Source organism: Diabrotica undecimpunctata, chromosome 5 (genome assembly GCF_040954645.1).
Source record: "Diabrotica undecimpunctata isolate CICGRU chromosome 5, icDiaUnde3, whole genome shotgun sequence".
In the NCBI taxonomy this organism is placed as follows: Eukaryota; Metazoa; Arthropoda; class Insecta; order Coleoptera; family Chrysomelidae; genus Diabrotica; species Diabrotica undecimpunctata.
In genome coordinates this window covers 2642010-2660510 of record NC_092807.1, presented here as the reverse complement: position 1 = coordinate 2660510, position 18501 = coordinate 2642010, and positions in this window count along the sequence as shown.

Below are 18501 nucleotides of genomic sequence, written 5' to 3'. Positions count from 1 at the left end.
TTATGATCTGTGCCGCTTTTATAGTGTATTTTTATGTATGAGAGAGTAATAAAACAATAAATTATGTATGCAAATCCCTAAACTGTTGATACGGATGACTCAATGAAAAACAGATATTTGTCAACAAGTTTACAGAAGTATATAGGAAAACAATAATTTTAAATTGAGTATGACCACCAGGTATAAAGGTTGGAGCAGAATAGAATACAATAGTTGTGAGGATTACTAATCCCTAAATAAGGTTGCCAGTGTCGGAGTGATGGAGGTTAACAGGTACTAATGAATTTGGAAGAAATGTAAGATGTTTATTTTATTGGTTATATATAACCAATAAAAGTTTAATAAGTACCTACCTATTTGCAAAATAAAGTTTAATTCTTTAGATAAAATAAAACGTTTTATTTTATCTGAAATGAGTGCATTCCACGAAGTAAGGGTTTCAACAATCAAACATTTAATTCTTTAATTCCAGGAATCTACGACAGTAATTGACCAGATAAACCTTCTGAACTTATTCCACAGAAAATGTGATAGTGGGTTTTTCCATTTTGTATATAGGAAGGTCCAAGTGGCGTATTCACAATTCTTAACAGTTCACTAAAAGTAGGTATTTCAGTTGCAAGGTGCAGTTTATTGTGTATACTAGTGTTATGGAAAATTTGGAAGTGCCGTGTAAACGCCGAAAAATTGGACCTCTAACAGTTAATGAAAAAACATTAATATTTAATTGTTTTAAATCATTTACAGACAAACGTTTATGTGAAAGTGTTGATGAGACCGTTGAATTAGTTAGCGGTACACTTGGTGTTGGGAAATCTACGATTTACAGAGTTATTAAAGAAGAGAAATGTGGTAGTTTTCAAATGCCACGTAATGCTCCAGGGAAACCAAAATTTCAAATAAAATATCATTTTAAAGAAGGACTTCGACGGAAAGTGCATGAATTCTTCTTTAGACAAGAATTTCCAACATTGGATAAAGTTCTTGTCTCAGTTCGAGATGATAAGGATTACCCAGAAATGAGTCGAAGTACGTTATGGAAACTTTTAAAAGAAATAGGCTTCCGCTGGAAAAAGAATCCCAGAAAGTCTATTTTATTAGAAAGAAGCGATATTGTAATATGGAGAAGACATTTTCTAAGAACCATAAAGGAAATGAGAAACCAAAAAAGAAAAATATTTTATCTTGATGAAGCATGGATCAACGAGGGTCATACACCAAATAAATTTTGGCAGGATGAAACTGTTACAAGTCAAAGGCACGCTTTTGTAAATAACTTATCTACTGGTTTAAACCCACCATCAGGAAAGGGACGCAGGCTGATAATAGTACACATTGGCAGTTCAGACGGTTTTGTTGAAGGTGGTTTATTAACTTTTGAATCAACTCGTACCGGTGACTACCATGAAGACATGAACGCTGATGTCTTTCAAGAATGTTTCGAACAAATGATAGATCTTCTTCCTAAGAACTGTGTAATAGTAATGGATAATGCAAGTTATCACTCCAGACTTATAGAAGGACTGCCCACAACCAAGTGGTTGTGGGCAACCAGATAAAGAGTGAAGTTTCAAGAAAAAATACCACTTTTAAAATTCATGATGTTAAACAGTTGTTTTTGGAGGTCGTAAATAATGTAAAACCTGAAAACTGGGAAAAGGCAGTAAATCACACTATTAAAGAAGAGAAAAAAATGTGGAAGCTGGACAATATTACTGATAAAATGATCGAGCCAGTTATTATAAATCTTGGTTCTGAAAGTTCATCTTCTGAATCTGATTTGGATTTGTAACAAGTAGCTGTAAGTTTTATATTAATATTTTTATTCATCTATTTAACATACCTTAGACGGTTTTAAAAACTCTTTTTCTCTTTTGTAATTTTTAAAAATTAAAAAAAATGTGAATTTTTTAAAACCCTTTTTAATGTAGGCCAGTCAGTTCTAATATAGTGTGTGATAAAAGAGGTCACTTTTGTTTACATACACATAACACTTTATAACACTGAAATAATTCATTTATTTTTTACAATTATTCAAAGTAATTTTTCAATTAATCTTGAGCACGCCCATGGAGTGGTCGGAGCTACCAGTTAAAATTATGCTAATTACTCTCTCGTTCATAAAAATAAACTATAGTATTCGTGTTCTCGTATCTTGCGCATCCCATCGGTAAACAAGCCAATATTTCTGTTCTGATGCTTTTTTCATAGATCTTACATCTCTCTGACATTGCAAAGACAACCAATTTTACTTACTGTTTTTATTGTGAAACGGATTGTTAAAAATCTAAGAGGTTAATAAAAAAAAAAAGGAAAAAAGTGTATCTTCATTATAGGTTTGGTTTTGCCACTTAAATTTATCTTTTATTCCTTCCTTATAGTGTATTTTTAAGAACTAATCTTTTAGCAGCTTGGTATTAAATTGTTTTATAACCCTTTTGGGTATTTTTTTGTTTTTATTTTTATCTTGAAAGATTTCCTTACATTTTGCTTATAACAAATATCATCCGGATAACAGTGTATATATACAGCTCTAAAATTTATAGTATTGATGACATATTGATCTTTAAATCGTTTATGAGACTTAAGCTATCACAAAACTAACTTATTAACGTATCATAGTTAGCATTTTGAACTAATTTTTAATTAAATGCGACTAACAGACGTTTTCAGCAATGTACTTCCGACATACTTAGTAGTCCTAAAACAAAAAATAATATAAACGACTTAAATAATAAATTAACAAATGCTTTACTAAAAAGTCAAAACAAATTCTGTCCTAGAAGTCAAAAAGAAGAGAAGATTAGCCAAAATACCAGTCAACTAATGCAGAAAAGAAGGGAAATGAGAAGCGAGACGAAAACTAAAGCCAACGAACTACAAAAATTAAATAAAGAAATATCCAAAGCTGTTAGACAAGACACTCGAAAATACAACCAAGAACAAATCGAATATACAACTGAGAACAACATAAGTATGAAAGTATTGAGAACGATGACAAGCTCGATAAAGATTAAAGATAGAAATGGAAAAATAGTGGAAAGAGACAACCAAACATGCGAACTATGAAGAAGAATATACTTAGCATGGGCAGCCTATCGAAAACTCAAAGACATCTTTAAAAGCGATATACCAATTTTTTTAAAACGTAAAACATTTGACCAATGTGTGTTCCTGTGATGACCTATGGTGCCGAAACTTTGACTTTGACATTGACAGGTACAACTTCTAATACGCTGCAAATGGCTCAGAGGAAAATGGAAAGGTCAATGCTGAGTATATCGCTTCGTGACCGAGTTAGAAATGAAGAATTAAGACGAAGAACAGGAGTTACCTGAAATGGAACTGTGCCGGACACGTCACCCGAATCAGTGATGAAAGGTGTACGAAGAGATTACTTTAGTGGAGACACCCTACTCGTTGAACTGACGATCTTAAGAAAATGTCAAGAAATCGGATGAAAAGTGCTCAAGATAGAGCACAATGGACAAAAATTAGGGATGCCTATGTCCAGCAGTGGACGCAAAGAGCTGGGTGGTGATGATGATGATGAAAAGATGTTTGCAACTTTAAAGTAAAACAGCAGCAGAGATCATTAAACAATATTATTTCTATATCCAATTGTTTTTAATTGTAGTCGTCGAAACGTATTATGTAGTAAAAACATTCTCACAAACAGCGACTTTCCTATCCCGATTCTACTAAGTATACGACATCGACGAGGCAGCACTCAATTTGTTTAAAATCCTTTTACCAATCTTCGTGTCTACTGGTGTGAAACTGCCTGTTAATGGCTTCGATATTACGTGATCTAATTTAGAAATTACTGCCAAAGGGGTAATTTCGCCCAAATCGTTTGCGCCTCTACCTTGTAATTTCGTCTTTGGCTTAACTATCGTTTAACGACCAGTTACCTTTATGGCTGGGTATTTTTTCTTAATTTTCGTAATTGAGAAATCTCTTTAATGCGCGGAGGTGGCTGTTTAAGGGGCATAAAGACAAATTGGGTTTATTTTTAGAAGGAATGAGTCATAGGTGTGCAATTCGGCAACGATTTTACAACATTGGACAAAATACACACTACTTAAATAGTCGTTTTATTTAACGATTAATTATTTTAAATTAATTGCGTTGCAAACAAATCACATAACTCTGTTGCATATTATTAGAGATATTTACAAAAAGTAAGTATCGCAGTTGGTGATAAAAATAGTTTATTATCTTTTGATTTCTGTATCTGTAGTGTAAGGAGTTAGGTCTCACAGCACTTGGACCACAATTGATCCATTGTGCATCCTCCTAGGGAGCTGTAGTCCTTAGCTAATCGTTTATCCTGCCATTTCTAGGAAGCTGGACAAGTGACCAGGGGACATCTCCCTTCTGTGGGCAGGTGTGGATCAGGACTCGCGGAACTCATACTCCCGTATTAGCGATAACTCCGAGCATTCACATAGGACATGCTCTACAGTTTCGTTTTCTCATTTACATTTCCTGCATAAAGGTGTGTCTACTGGCTCCAGTGTGTGGAGGTGTTTGTTTAGTTGACAATGATCAGTTAAAAATCCAACTATTAAGCTTAGGTTTTACCTGGTCACTCCTAGTACTTTTTTAATGCAGACTTGCAGGCAATATATGCCCTTTTATTTCTACCCTCAAGTGGGAGTTATATGTTAACTTCCTGTCAAGGGTAATATCAAGGTATTTTACCTCGTCCGAAAAGTTTAGACTGTAGTTTAGAATCCACGTAAGCCCGTGATTCTTCTTTTTCTGATGAAGAGGATCATCTATGTCCTCTTAGGATTTATAGATAGTGGGTGTTCCTAGCACCATGTTTCTACTAGTCGGGGAGCAACTTGTAATATCTCACATAGTGTATTCTCAAACTTACCGCTTTGTAGGACAGCAATATCGTCTGCTTAGGCTATTGTGTAAAAAAAGAATGTCTAGAACTATTTTGCAGAGGAGTGGTTATAGCATCTCTCCATGTGGACACCCCCTCCTAACTATGTTTCTAACAGAAACGTCTTCTACATTTATTCTTATTTATCTATTAGAGAGCATACTGAATATCTATTCGCTCACAGCCAGGGGAGAGAACATTCATGACATTGAGTTGTTGGGTGATTATTGGAAATGTGGTTTTATCAAACGCTAGCTTTTAATATCTATGAATATACCTAGGGTGGATTCTTTATTATCCAGCTATCTCTTAATTATTTCCACTACTTGATGCTGTGCAGAATCGTTAGATCTTCCGGAAGTATATGCATGCTGATTTAAGTGAAGTGGATTATGAACCAGACCTCCATTTCTTATGTACCTCTTACATACCCTTTCCACCGTTTTCAAGATAAACAATGTTAGGCTAATTGGTCGGAAAGCCTTTGGTAGGGTCCATCCTACCTGGTGTTGGTATGAAGACCACACGTACCTCTCTCCACTATATAATATGTGTATGAATATATCTCAGATGAGGCTCTGAATATTGAATATTCCCACATGGTTCGGCAGTCTCCACTGTAGTAGGGCTGGACATATTCCGTCAGGCCCTGATGACTTAAAAGGAGTAAAACACAATATAGCCCATCTCTTTTCCTCATTGATAGTATGATTGTTTCTTCCATCCAGTTTGATGCTGTTGAGGCACTAGAACCGGGGCAGTGTGTTTTCATTAGGATTTCAGCATTTTTGCAAAGGTTAAAAGTTTTGCTTCCATTTTTCGTCGTGATTATGCCGATATGCCGATGTGGGTCCTTGGAAAGCGCTTTTTGTAGCCTGAAAGCCTGCGGAATCTTTTATTCCCTCACAGTAGGCTCTCCAAGCAGCTCTTTGCTTTGTCTTCAGCATTTCCTTAAATTCTTTGAGGTTTGATTTATATGAATTCCAATTTTCTTTGAGTTTGAAGCGTTTTGCTTTATTAAAAGCTATTCCTAAGGTGTTCCAGTTCACTGCGCCAACAAGAATTAGTTTTGCGACTTCCTGGAGCATACTTATCGGACAGGATTTTTTAATAAAGCATAGCTAAATCTTAATTTATACGGATAGATACCGTATACCTTTTAAATTTTATAATTAGCACTAAGTATGCCGGTACCTCTAGGCCTTTAAGCTAGTCCTTATCCCATCAACAATCTTGCCATCAAGCACTAGGACGAAAACGTCCAGGGAAACGCTCACAAGGTGTTATTATTCTGTACGATATTTCTTGATCTCAAATTGCTAAGGTGGTGATAGACAATTTGCAACGAAAGACATGGAGGATATGAGGGCAGTCACTCTATAGTTCCGATTTATCGCCTTACGGTTTTCTCATCTTTGGGATACTGAAAAGAGTGCTAAAAGGCAATAGTTTTCATTCTCGCGAAGAAGTACAAAATGTCTGAAAAGAATTCGTCGAGCAACAGTTATAATAATTCTTTAAGGAGGGTATACATAGGTTGGTGAAAGGGATATGTGCCGTAATTTTAGTCGTAATTATTTATTGACATATTTGCCAATACATTTTTGTTAGACTCCAGATTGTCTTGAAATAAACAAGCCTCCTATATTTATAAATACACATGCATTTGCTCTTCAGGTGCTTCTTTTACCTTGCGTTTGTTTGTTTTTATATCTACCGTTACTCTTTTCCGACGTATTATAATTTTGGTACCGTATTACATATAATATGTATATAACAAAAAGATCTAAAAGCTAGTGGTTCGATACCAAATCCAAGGAAGCTATTAATAAGAGAAGAAACGCAAAAGAAAAAATGCTACAGACAGATAAAGAGGAAGATAAGACTAACTATGATATGGAAAGAAGAACGGCAAAAAGTTTCTGTAGATCAAGGAACCTAAAGTTTATTAAGAAAAACATAGAGAAAATAGAAACCCGATTTACCTTTATAGAAAAAAGTAAGAATTTTCTTCCAAAAGTCCGAAATAACTTCACGCACAGAGCACAGAATTAACCTAGTTAAAATGACAACCAGCAATGTAAGCACGAAGATAAAATAAAACGGAAAACTATCAGACCTATGGACCTAAAGGGACTGCCTTAGCATTAAACATGGCTTGTCAAAAGTCCGTTCCCCCATCTTATCTTTTGAACGGTTATTGTTATAATAGTATAATTTAAAGGGAGGTAATAAATTGACGTAGGCTTCTTAACTAGTCATAACAGGTGACGTAATAGTGACAGATGACGTTACAGCGCCACTGTGACAGATAATTTTAAATAGGACCTCATGGCAAGTGATACCTTGTTTGAAAGATATTGAAAATACCTATTCAACCATACTAATTTTGTTTGAGTTTAAGCTCATTTTGATGAATAAATTAAATAAATACTAAAATTGTAGCTTCTCATTTAATTAATAAATATTTAGCAACCAGTTCTTATAATAAGTATTCAAAATATGCTTCATCTACTTTCTGACAGTAATGCATCTTGTTTCCAAACTCTTGCCGTACTCGTTCAAATGTATCGGGGGAAATTGTCCTACATTCTTCAACAATTCGTTGTTTCAAAATGTTAATATTAACGGGTGCTGTAGCGTAAACTTTAGATTTCAAGTATCCCCACAGAAAAAATCTAATGGTGTGAGGTCCGGTGACCGAGCTGGCCATTCTATAGTACCTTGTCGTCCAATATATCTATAACGATATTCCTCATCTAGGTAACGTCTTACTGCACCATAATGGTATGTAGGAGCACTATCTTGTTGAAACGTTATTTCCATGTTGCCGAATTCATCTAGATTTCCTCCAGAATCTCAAGTATTAACGGTAGTAAAATTGCATTCTGTAACATCTTCAGATACACTTTACCAGTTTTGTTAGTATTGAGAAAAACAGGCCCAACTATGTGGTTTCCCCAAAAACCTGTCCAAACATTTATTCTTTTTAAAAATTGAGTATGTGTTTCACGAAAACTTGAGGATTTGTATCACTTCAATACCTCACATTGTGTGTGTTAACATTTCCATTGAGAGAAAAAGTACTTTCGACACTAAAACAAATTGTTTTTATTTAATCGGGCTGTTGGTTAATTTTATTACACATATTTCATATTTTCACAGAATTCTAGTTTTTCGTCGGGGTCATCATCTGAAAGTTGGTCTACAATTTTTAAATTATACGGATGAAATTTGTTTTCAGAAAACACTCGGTGTACTGCCTTTTGACTGATTCCATAGATAGATGTATCTTGGGCTGTAGAAGAAGTACTGTTCACTACCATTTCTGAAATTATGTCAATTTTTCATCACTAATTGTTGGTCGAACAGATCGTTTGACATCTTTAAACTTCCGAAGAAGCTTCCTCAAATAAGCTCTCGATGTAGGGCGGTCGGGGAACCTCTCATTAAATATACTTTCCGCTGCATGGAGACTATTTCCACAGTCACCAATCATTAACACAGCTGCTTTTTTGTAGACTACAGTACGTACCATTCTGTCTTTGTAAAAATTTAAATGTCTCGTTAAACAATAACTAAACTAAATCTTAAATAAGAACAACTAACTAAAAACGACTTGACTAAACCTGAATTGACTACAATAAACTAAGTAAAAACAGAAACTAAATATTGAGAATTAGAAATTTTTATTAGAATTTTTATTAATTAAATGCCAAACTAGAATTTTAGTATTTTTTTAATTTATTCGTCAAATTCATCATAAATCCAAACAAAATTAGTATGATTGAATAGATTGTAGTTTCGCATTTAACTAATAAATATTCTAACGTTCGCCTCTGGTTAATTGTCAAAAAAGTTGACGTTGACGTAAAAACAATTAGAGAATTGAAAAACGTCAACTTTTGACAAGTAACTAGAGGCAGAGGTTTTAATATTTATTAATTTAATGCCAAACTAGAATTTTAGTATTTATTTTTTTTAGCTTAAACTCAAATAAAACTAGTATGGTTGAGGTCCTATTTAAAAATATCTGTCACAGAGGCGCTGCAATCTCATATGTCACTATTACGTTACTTGTTATAACTAGTTGAGAAGCCTATGTCTGTTTATTACCTACCTCCAAATTTCACTATTTTAAGTATAACCGTTCAAAAGATACGAGGGGGAAACGGACTTTTGACTATGTATACAGGGTGAGTCATGAGGAACTTTACATACTTCTACCATATGTAGAGTCCCCTCAGGGAGCATATCATGTGGCCACTAAAAAATGTCAACTCCTCTTCTTTATTAATTAACAGGGTGATTTGTGTAATTGACCATTTATTTCATTTTACTGTAGTGTTTATACGGCTCATTTGATTTTTTTAATTTTTGCATGATACAGTACACTACTATCAAGCAGTCGACTGGTATTAGCTAAACTAAAAAATTCCAGGACTGGCTTTGGAAAAATTAATTTAGGGATTCGTATTAAATATTACACCCTGTATAAATTTTTTTTAAAATGCAATAAGTGATTTTCAAACTACATAAATAGCCAATGAAAACGACATATGCGACAATGTTGTCGCACTTTTATTAAATTTTTAGTGAACGATCAAATCTTACCAAAAATAGAACAACCATAATGAAGTATCAAATTATAAGGTATTAATTTAAACAAATGTTATAAATTTCAAACATTTTAATTAAAATGAGTTCCTACAACATATTCTAATACGTAGAAAATTAACATCTTTACTGTCACTTTGTATTATCTCTACGATAGAATCAATTGTTTTTCAATTTTAAATTTTTACTCATAGATCGTATTGGGGCATTATTTTCGATAAATAATAAATTAAATTGATTAAAAAGTCAAACCTCTTGTATGTGTTAGTTTTTGTTGATTGTAAATGATTAAAATTTTATGTCAAATAATAATACATTGCATCAACTGTACTAAATAAAAATAAATCTAAAAAAGTTTAAAATGAAGGTTGGCGTTGACCGTTTGACTTTTCTTGATATTTTATACCCATTGTCATTATTGTCATTATCAATTGTTATTTATGTGTACAAGAATACATATTTCTTCTGTCATATCTACGTTAAGTACATTGTGTTAGTTTTGGTAGAGCTTTTGTTACTTTCGTTCAAAATGCCACATCAGTTTTCGACCACAGAATATGCAGACATAATATTTGTTTATGGATTCTGTAATGGAAATGGTAGGGCTGCTAGTAGAGAATATCGCAGGAGATTTCCTAATCGTCGAACTCCCAGTCATCCAACATTTGGGTGAGTTTTTAATTATTTGCGAGAAAATGGCACTTTTCCTAGCGGAACAACAGAGCGACATGTAGATGAAGCGCAGGAAGATGACATTATGGACGCCGTTACTATGAACCCTACAATAAGCACTAGACAAGTAAGTCGAAAACTCAATGTTACTCAATCAAAAGTAAGTAGAGTCTTACAAAAAAATAATCTATACCCATATCACATTCAAATGGTTCAGCGACTACATGCTGGAGATGAGATCGATAGGTTGGAATTTTGTAGATGAATTAACAATAATCGACCAACGCTATACAGGACACTATTTACAGATGAAGCCCAATTTACCAGAGACGGGATAAATAATTCACGAAATTCACATGTGTGGGCAGAAGAAAATCTCCATGCTATTCAAGAACGTCGTTCTCAGTTAAGGTTTTCGGTTAACGTGTGGATTGGTGTCATAAATAACCAATTAGTAGGTCCTCACTTTTTTGATGGTCCTTTAACAGGGCAGGTCTATTTCAACTTTCTACAAAATATTTTGCCGAATTTGCTTGCCAACGCGAACGAATTTTCAGCATGATGGGGCACCCCCACACTTTTTACTGGCAGTGAGACAACATCTCAATAATGTTTATGGCAACAGGTGGATAGGACGTGCAGGTCCTATTTCGTGGCCTTCAAGATCCCCTGATTTCAATCCCGTTGATTACCATATTTGGGGACGATTGAAGCAACTAGTTTACGCAGTGAATATTAATAACCGACAACAATTAATTGATAGAATTATACATTGTTGTAATACTATTAGAAACGATCCCCAGAGTATCCGTAATTCAATACGTCAATTAACAATTCGGCAACAAAAATGTGTACAGGCTGCAGGGTTCCATTTCGAAAATCTATTTTGAATTATTTTTATTTTGTTACCATTATTGTATCTTTTCCAGTTCTAATTTATGGGTTTATCATAACTATGTACATATTTTTAGTTTTTTTTTTTTAATTGTTCTTCGTTATTGTTAGTAGTTACTGTTTTTTTGTTGTGCAGTGACTCAGTTTATCATTTCAATTAAAATGTTTGAAATTTATAACATTTGTTTAAATTAATTACCTTATAATTTGATACTTCATTATGGTTGTTCTATTTTTGGTAAGATTTGATCGTTCACTAAAAATTTAATAAAAGTGCGACAACATTGTCGCATAATATGTCGTTTTCATTGGCTATTTATCTAGTTTGAAAATCACTTATTGCATTTTAAAAAAAATTTATACAGGGTGTAATATTTAATACGAATCCCTAAATTAATTTTTCCAAAGCCAGTCCTGGAATTTTTTAGTTTAGCTAATAAAAGTCGAATGCTTGATAGTAGTGTACTGTATCATGCAAAAATTTAAAAAATCAAATAAGCCGTATAAACACTACAGTAAAATGAAATAAATGGTCAATTACACAAATCACCCTGTTAATTAATAAAGAAGAGGAGTTGACATTTTTTAGTGGCCACATGATATGTTCCCTGAGGGACTCTACATATGGTAGAAGTATGTAAAGTTCCTCATGACTCACTCTGTATATTATATAATACATAGAATCCGTATATCTAATATCAGTTTAATATATTTATATAAACACAACCATTACTCAAATTACAAAACTATCTGTAACGTCCCCAGAAAAACGTTAATTGGGAAGCGAACAATTTTTCATGCGCGATAAAAAAATGGACAGATCAACCACTCGGATAATTAAAGCCAAATCAACTAATTACCAATTAATCGAGCCCGGGACTTATCTAAAAGATTTCCAAAACGATACAAAACGATTTGTATTAATTATTACCGCTGTGAGCCGAATTATTTTAATTGGAACAAAGCAAAAGAAGAAGAGGATTGGAAGATGAAGAGCCGCTTATTATTTCGAACGGTTCTGGAATTTTAATTTGAGATTTGTGAGTGAGTGTATGAATTTATTTTTCGGGAACAAGGTATTTCGATGGTGGTGCAGTCAGTGCAAAAAGAGAAATTGGCTTGGAAATATCAATATCATCGGGGTCAATCAAAAGATTTTTAGATTAGAATTAAATCCATCACGTATAGTAACGATCTTGGTAGCTCTGTGACTAGACATAGAAGAGAACATTGTATAAATAGTCTCAAGAAAATATATTAAAAAAATCTTCAAAATTACAAAGAAATAAAAAATATCAAAAACCATAAGCGACTTTAACAATAAGAAGTATTACAACAACATATATGGCGGGTATTTTAATAGAAGCTTTAAAACCAATTGTGGAGAAAGTAATTACAATATAAGAGACAAAATATAAAGACTACAGTAACTTAAGGAAAAAGACTGAGAAAAAAATTCGAGAACAGAAAATTGAGAAAAAGACAAAGAACAGGGATAAGGCAGATAATAAAGATTAAAGATAGAAATGGTCATCTAACGACCAACAGACAGGAAACCATTAAAATAGTTGAAGACTTCTACAAATTGCTGTACACAAGCCAACACAAAGCACAATAGCAGAGAAGATCAAGTACCAGAAATATTAACAAGCAAAAAGGGCATTGTCAACCAGGGATCAGACTAACTACCGGAAATCACAATAGACGAAATAAAACTGGCTCTAAGAAAAGCTAAGAATAACAAATCTCCAGGCCAAGATGGTGTAGTTACTGATCCAATTGCCTACTTAAAAAAATAAAAAACCTTTTTAACATGTGCCTTTTGAACAGTAATATACTCGACAAATAATATCACAATGCTGAAGTAATTCTATTGTACCTACAAATAAGGAGATCCCCATGAATTAGAAAATTACACACCTATAAGTCTTCTTAGTCCCCTATACAAACTCCCTAGAAGACTAGTAACGAATAGTCTTGAGAAAAAACTTGATTTCTACCAGACAATAGAGCAAGCGGGATTTGTACCGGACTTAGAACAAATGATCACCTGTAGGGCATTAAAACGGTAATAGAAAAGACTACCGAATACAATCGACCACTCGTCCTGGGTTTTGTAGATTTCCATAAAGCCTTTGACATGGTAGAATTTCACAAAATCCTAGAACCACTACAAGCATGCCGCATTGACTACCGATATACAAGATTAATTTACAATACATACAAGGACTCAACTATGTAGGTAAAACTATGGGATCATATCCCAATTTTCGATTCAGCGAGTAAGACAGTAGGTTCTCTAGGGTAGTCAGAGAGCAACCGATTTTCTGCTGGCACATCGTTATTTTTGTTTAGCTCGCCACAGTAGTTTCGCCATGTTTCCAATATTTCGTCAGTATCGGTCTTAAGATTACCTTCCTTATCTATTAGAGACCAAGTTTGAGATTTAAATTCTTTGGTAAGAAGTTTGATGTTCTGAAATAAATCCCTAGGTTCATTTCAACAGCCATGTTCCTTTAATCTCTGCATATTTGGGAGATGCAATCAGCTGTGTCTTTACGGCACTGTTTTTTGATTTCTTTAGATAACGCTGTGTATTCATCGTTTGTTCCGTATCTAGTTTTATGTTCTTTTCTGATTGATTACCTTATCTTATTGGGGCATAATTCCCTAAAAATGGTTAGTGTCAACTTTTATAAATCTTTCAAAAAAACCCAATGCGAGAAAGTGCGAAGACTATAGAATTATAAGCCTTATGAGCCATTTACTTAAAACATTTCTAAAGGTCATTCACAAAAGAATATATACAAAATGTGAGGAACAACTAACAAGAACACAATTCGGATTTCGTGATGCTCTGGGAACACGGGAGGCCCTTTTTACTGCACAGGTGCTGTTCAGAGATGCAGGGATGTGAATTGTGACATATACGTATGCTTTATAGATTACCAGAAGGCATTTGACAGAGTAAAACATGACAAATTAATGACTCTAATGCAAGAAATTGGAATTGACAACAAAGATCTTAGAATTATTAGAAACATTTACTACAATCAAACGGCCAAAATCAAAATAGAAGACCAGTTAACTGATAAAATTGCAATAGAACGTGGAGTACGTCAGGGCTGTATTTTGTCTCCATTATTATTCAATATTTATTCTGAATGGGTATTTAAGGAAGCTTTAGACGGTTGTGCGAAAGGTAGATGACACTATAGTTTTTGCCGATAACCTGAATGACTTACAGATATTAACAAATCGCATAACAGAAGTCAGCAACAGATACGGACTAGCTCTTAACATAAAGAAAACCAAATTTATGACAATTAGTAAAAAACCAATACTCAACGCTCAACTTACAATCAACCAACAGAATATCGAAAAAGTCGAGCAATATACATATCTAGGCACCAATTTAAATAGCCAATGGGACCACTCAACAGAAATTAAACAGCGAATAATAAAAGCAAAAGCAGCTTTCGTTAGAATGAGAACCATTTTCAACAGTCGAGACATATCATTAAAAACAAAATGCCGTCTATTGAACTGCTACATATTCACAGTTCTGCTCTACGGAATAAAAGCGTGGACACTGACTGTTGCATCTATGAATCGGCTCAAAGCTTTCGAAATGTGGTGTTATAGGCGCATCTTACTTATATCCTGGGTTGACAGTGTTACTAATGTGGAGGTCCTGCGTAGAATGGGGAAAGAATGTGAAATTCTCATGACCGTCAAAACTAAAAAGTTGGAATATCTACGACATGTAATGAGAAATCAAGAACGTTACGGCCTTCTCCAGCTGATTCTCCAAGGGAAGGTAAATGGTAAGAGAGGACCGGGAAGAAGACGCATTTCCTGGTTTCAAAATTTACGAAAGTGGTATAACACGACTACCACTGAACTGTTCCGCGCTGCAATAAACAAAGTAAAGATAGCCGTGATGATCGCCAACATCCGGAACGGATAGGCACTTTAAGAAGAAGACCTTATCTTTGAGATACATCCAAGTGCTTTTAGGGTCACTATCTGCTTGGTCTAAAGAAAGAGGTTTTGTGGGAAGTCATTGATTTTTAATGGATTTAGGGACATGACTTTTCTTAGGGGTCTTCTTTTAGGGACTTAAAAACGAAGTCGAACGTTCAATACCGGAAGTTGATGATAGCTGTCACAGTCTGCGTCAAGATATCTATTGATCTGTTGTTAAGGGTGATACTACATTTCGAGAAATATAGAGGCCGTTAGTGACATAATTGAGAGGTTTCTATATGAATGAAATAAAGAAAAATAAGTTATTTGAAGAGAATTAACGATCTGTAAGGTCCGCAGCTAAATCTTAACTCTAAACTTTTTAGAGTTTAGATTTAATTTTCTATTTTGTTGTTGTTGCATGGTGTCCACTCCCAAACAGTTAGTTATATTAGTATATTAGAAAGTTCTACAGCATATTTAATCGATTAAAGTATGGAAAACCTGGAACAGCAACTTCATAAAAATATTTTTCGAATAATTTTCTCATACTAACATCAAATCGTCGTCAAGAATCCCAATCAGATATTTTCTCATAACGAATTGGCCGTTCAATATCGACTAAAACCTTTCACCCAATTACATCTAACAGTAATTCTAAAAGTCCAATCACGAACGATCAACAAAGACTCTATTATTGCAAGCAATTTCTTCTTACAGTGACCTGGATCGAATCCCGGAATGAAGTGAGCCCCGTAATTAATCGTTGGCCATAAATATAATTAAATACGTCTTTTGTTTATAGGCTATTAGTATTAGTTTAGGCATTAAGTGGAACGGAGAGGTCGGAGATGCGATTCGGAGACGAGAAGCAAGGTGAAAGCTAATGATCCAATGAGCTAAGAATACGAGCTTAATCTCTTGGTTAATTAGCTTTGTAGCTATAATAGACAATAGTCCAGGGACGGTTCATCTGATGTTTATTATTAAATTATTAAGAATTATAATAGGCCATTATTAAATAATCGTAGTTAAGTGGGAAATATAAGGTTTTGCAAATTGCAAATGTCACTCCCTCCGTATAGTTGTTTGTTGTCAACATTCTGAAGAATGGATAGGCTCCATTAACGGGGGGAGTACACATAAAACAAACTGATTAAATATGGCTCTGATAAACTATTGGAGCTATTGCAAAATTCTTTGCAGATATTAAGAAAGGCAGATAACAAGCAATGCAAGAGAAATAAAATCAGTCAAGAAAACCCTCGAATATTCAAGAGGTATAAGCAATACGAGCACAAACGAATAAGCTTCTACTACGGACGTGGTGCCCACATGACCCCCGACTAAATTCAAATTACGCGCATTTTTTTATTTTTGTTGTTATAGGTTTGTGACTCGCAGCTACCTTCAAGTTACAGTGACGTCGATCGCTTCACTTAATGATAAGTTATTCAGTAGTGTGGTATTTAGTTTATAACTATCTAAAGTTCGAATGGAGTCATTTTGGCACCACGTCAGTGTTTGAAAAATTTACGAAAATCGCAGGTTCATCCAAAACAGTACATTACGGTGATAAAAACTATGAAGAAACTCTGTTAGCATAGTATGACGAGGTAGAAAGTGGAGTTGGCGATATGAAACAGTCAGGTGGCTCTTTAAACGACATTGAAAGTGAGCATGATACAGATTCGGTAGTAGAAGGAGCTAGTGGTGACTTGTCTGACAAATCTGATTCTGAAAGTGGTAAAGAAGTTGAAAATGGAATGAGTAATTGGTAAAAATAGATTTTAATGGTCGTCACAACCTTTTGTACAGAGAACGAGAACAGAGAAACATAACTTACTTTCGTATTTACCAGGACTTCGTTGTGATATCAAACAGTTGGGCAAAAGTGCATCGCCTTTACAAATATGGAGGTGTCTAATCGATAATGATATTCTAGCTGAAATTCTTATACACAAACAACGACAAATCTGCCGTTGCCGAACACGCTTTGGGAAGCGGAGAACATCGGATACTGTTTGAAGAAACACAGATGCTGGATAAAACATCACAGTACTACTTAACGGTTGTATCGGGAAGCGGTGGAGATATATAAGCACCCAAATAATTTTAATCGGATAGAAGAAGGACCAAAAATCAACAAAACATGGTTACCAATATTAAAATCCGCAAAACACGAAGAAAGAAAAGCTACTACAAACGACGACACGCCCCCTCACGCGGAAACCAGTGCAGGGGAAGCGAGTAGAAAATATAAATATGGCTTCCACAGTACAACGCGGCGTCAGTTTCAGCTTACAAGCGAAGCAGTAACATCTCCAGAAGATGACAACCCCTAGAGTTGCCGAAACGTCGAGAAACGTTTAACAAGTTAGACGATGGCTGTGAAAGCCTAACGCATTTTATCAGTATCCATGTAAATTTAAGGATGTCTCTATGTTGAAAAAATCCATTCATAATTTTGAGAGACATTGTTTCACAAAAATCTCTAAGACGCATTCCGTTGTCATTGGTTATTTGTTTTCCATATCTTCCTAAGACTCTGTTATTTTCTTATCTCATCTTGTTGTAGAAATCGTCTTCACTTTCTGGATCTGCATCTTTAATTGGGACTCCGACAATTACGATGTTGTGCCCATTCTTTTTCATTTCCAGTAATAGCAATTGTTCATTTACTTCAGTCCAGTTGTTTTTAAGATTCTTTCGAATGACAATAGAGACTCCTCTCTTAGCTCTATTATCTATACTCACTCCACTGTAGATATGTATATATTCTCCTATCTCTTCATTTCCTTTTCACTTGTTCTTGACCTCGGTGAGAATACATATTTTATTTTTTTTTCTTTTCGCTAATTCTTTGAATACTTCTGCTTGTTTGGTTCTAAGTCCTTGTAAATTCCATGTAGCCAATATAATTTTCTTTTTCCATTGCATTAGTCGTCTTTGTTTTGATCCATCCTTTGTATTCCAAGGCTTTTGGTCAAAATTTTTAGCATTTATTTCTTTTGACAAGGGATGAGTTGCAAGCCCATCGCCTCAACCCTCCTCCTTTATCCGGGCTTGGGTCCAGCACCGGCATTTACTGAGCTACTCAATTCACCTAGCACTTACTGGAGGTGAAGTTATTTAGGTATTGACATCTTTTTATATTAAAGTAATTTTATGTTTTCCGTCACTAAGGAATTCTGTTATTGCTTAATCCCTTAGGGATTGCTCATTTGCATTTTATAATGTATTGAATTTGAGGTGTGTCGGGGTGGTATTGATCATTGACCAACCTTGTATTTCGACCTTTGATATAAAATTTGTGGAATCAATAATTTTCACATGTACTATAGTAAAAGCAACAATAGACCCATGAACACCAACTATCAAAATATATACGTATTGCCGTCTATGCCGATGACATTAGCATTACCTATCGCAGAACGAAAAAGGCACCA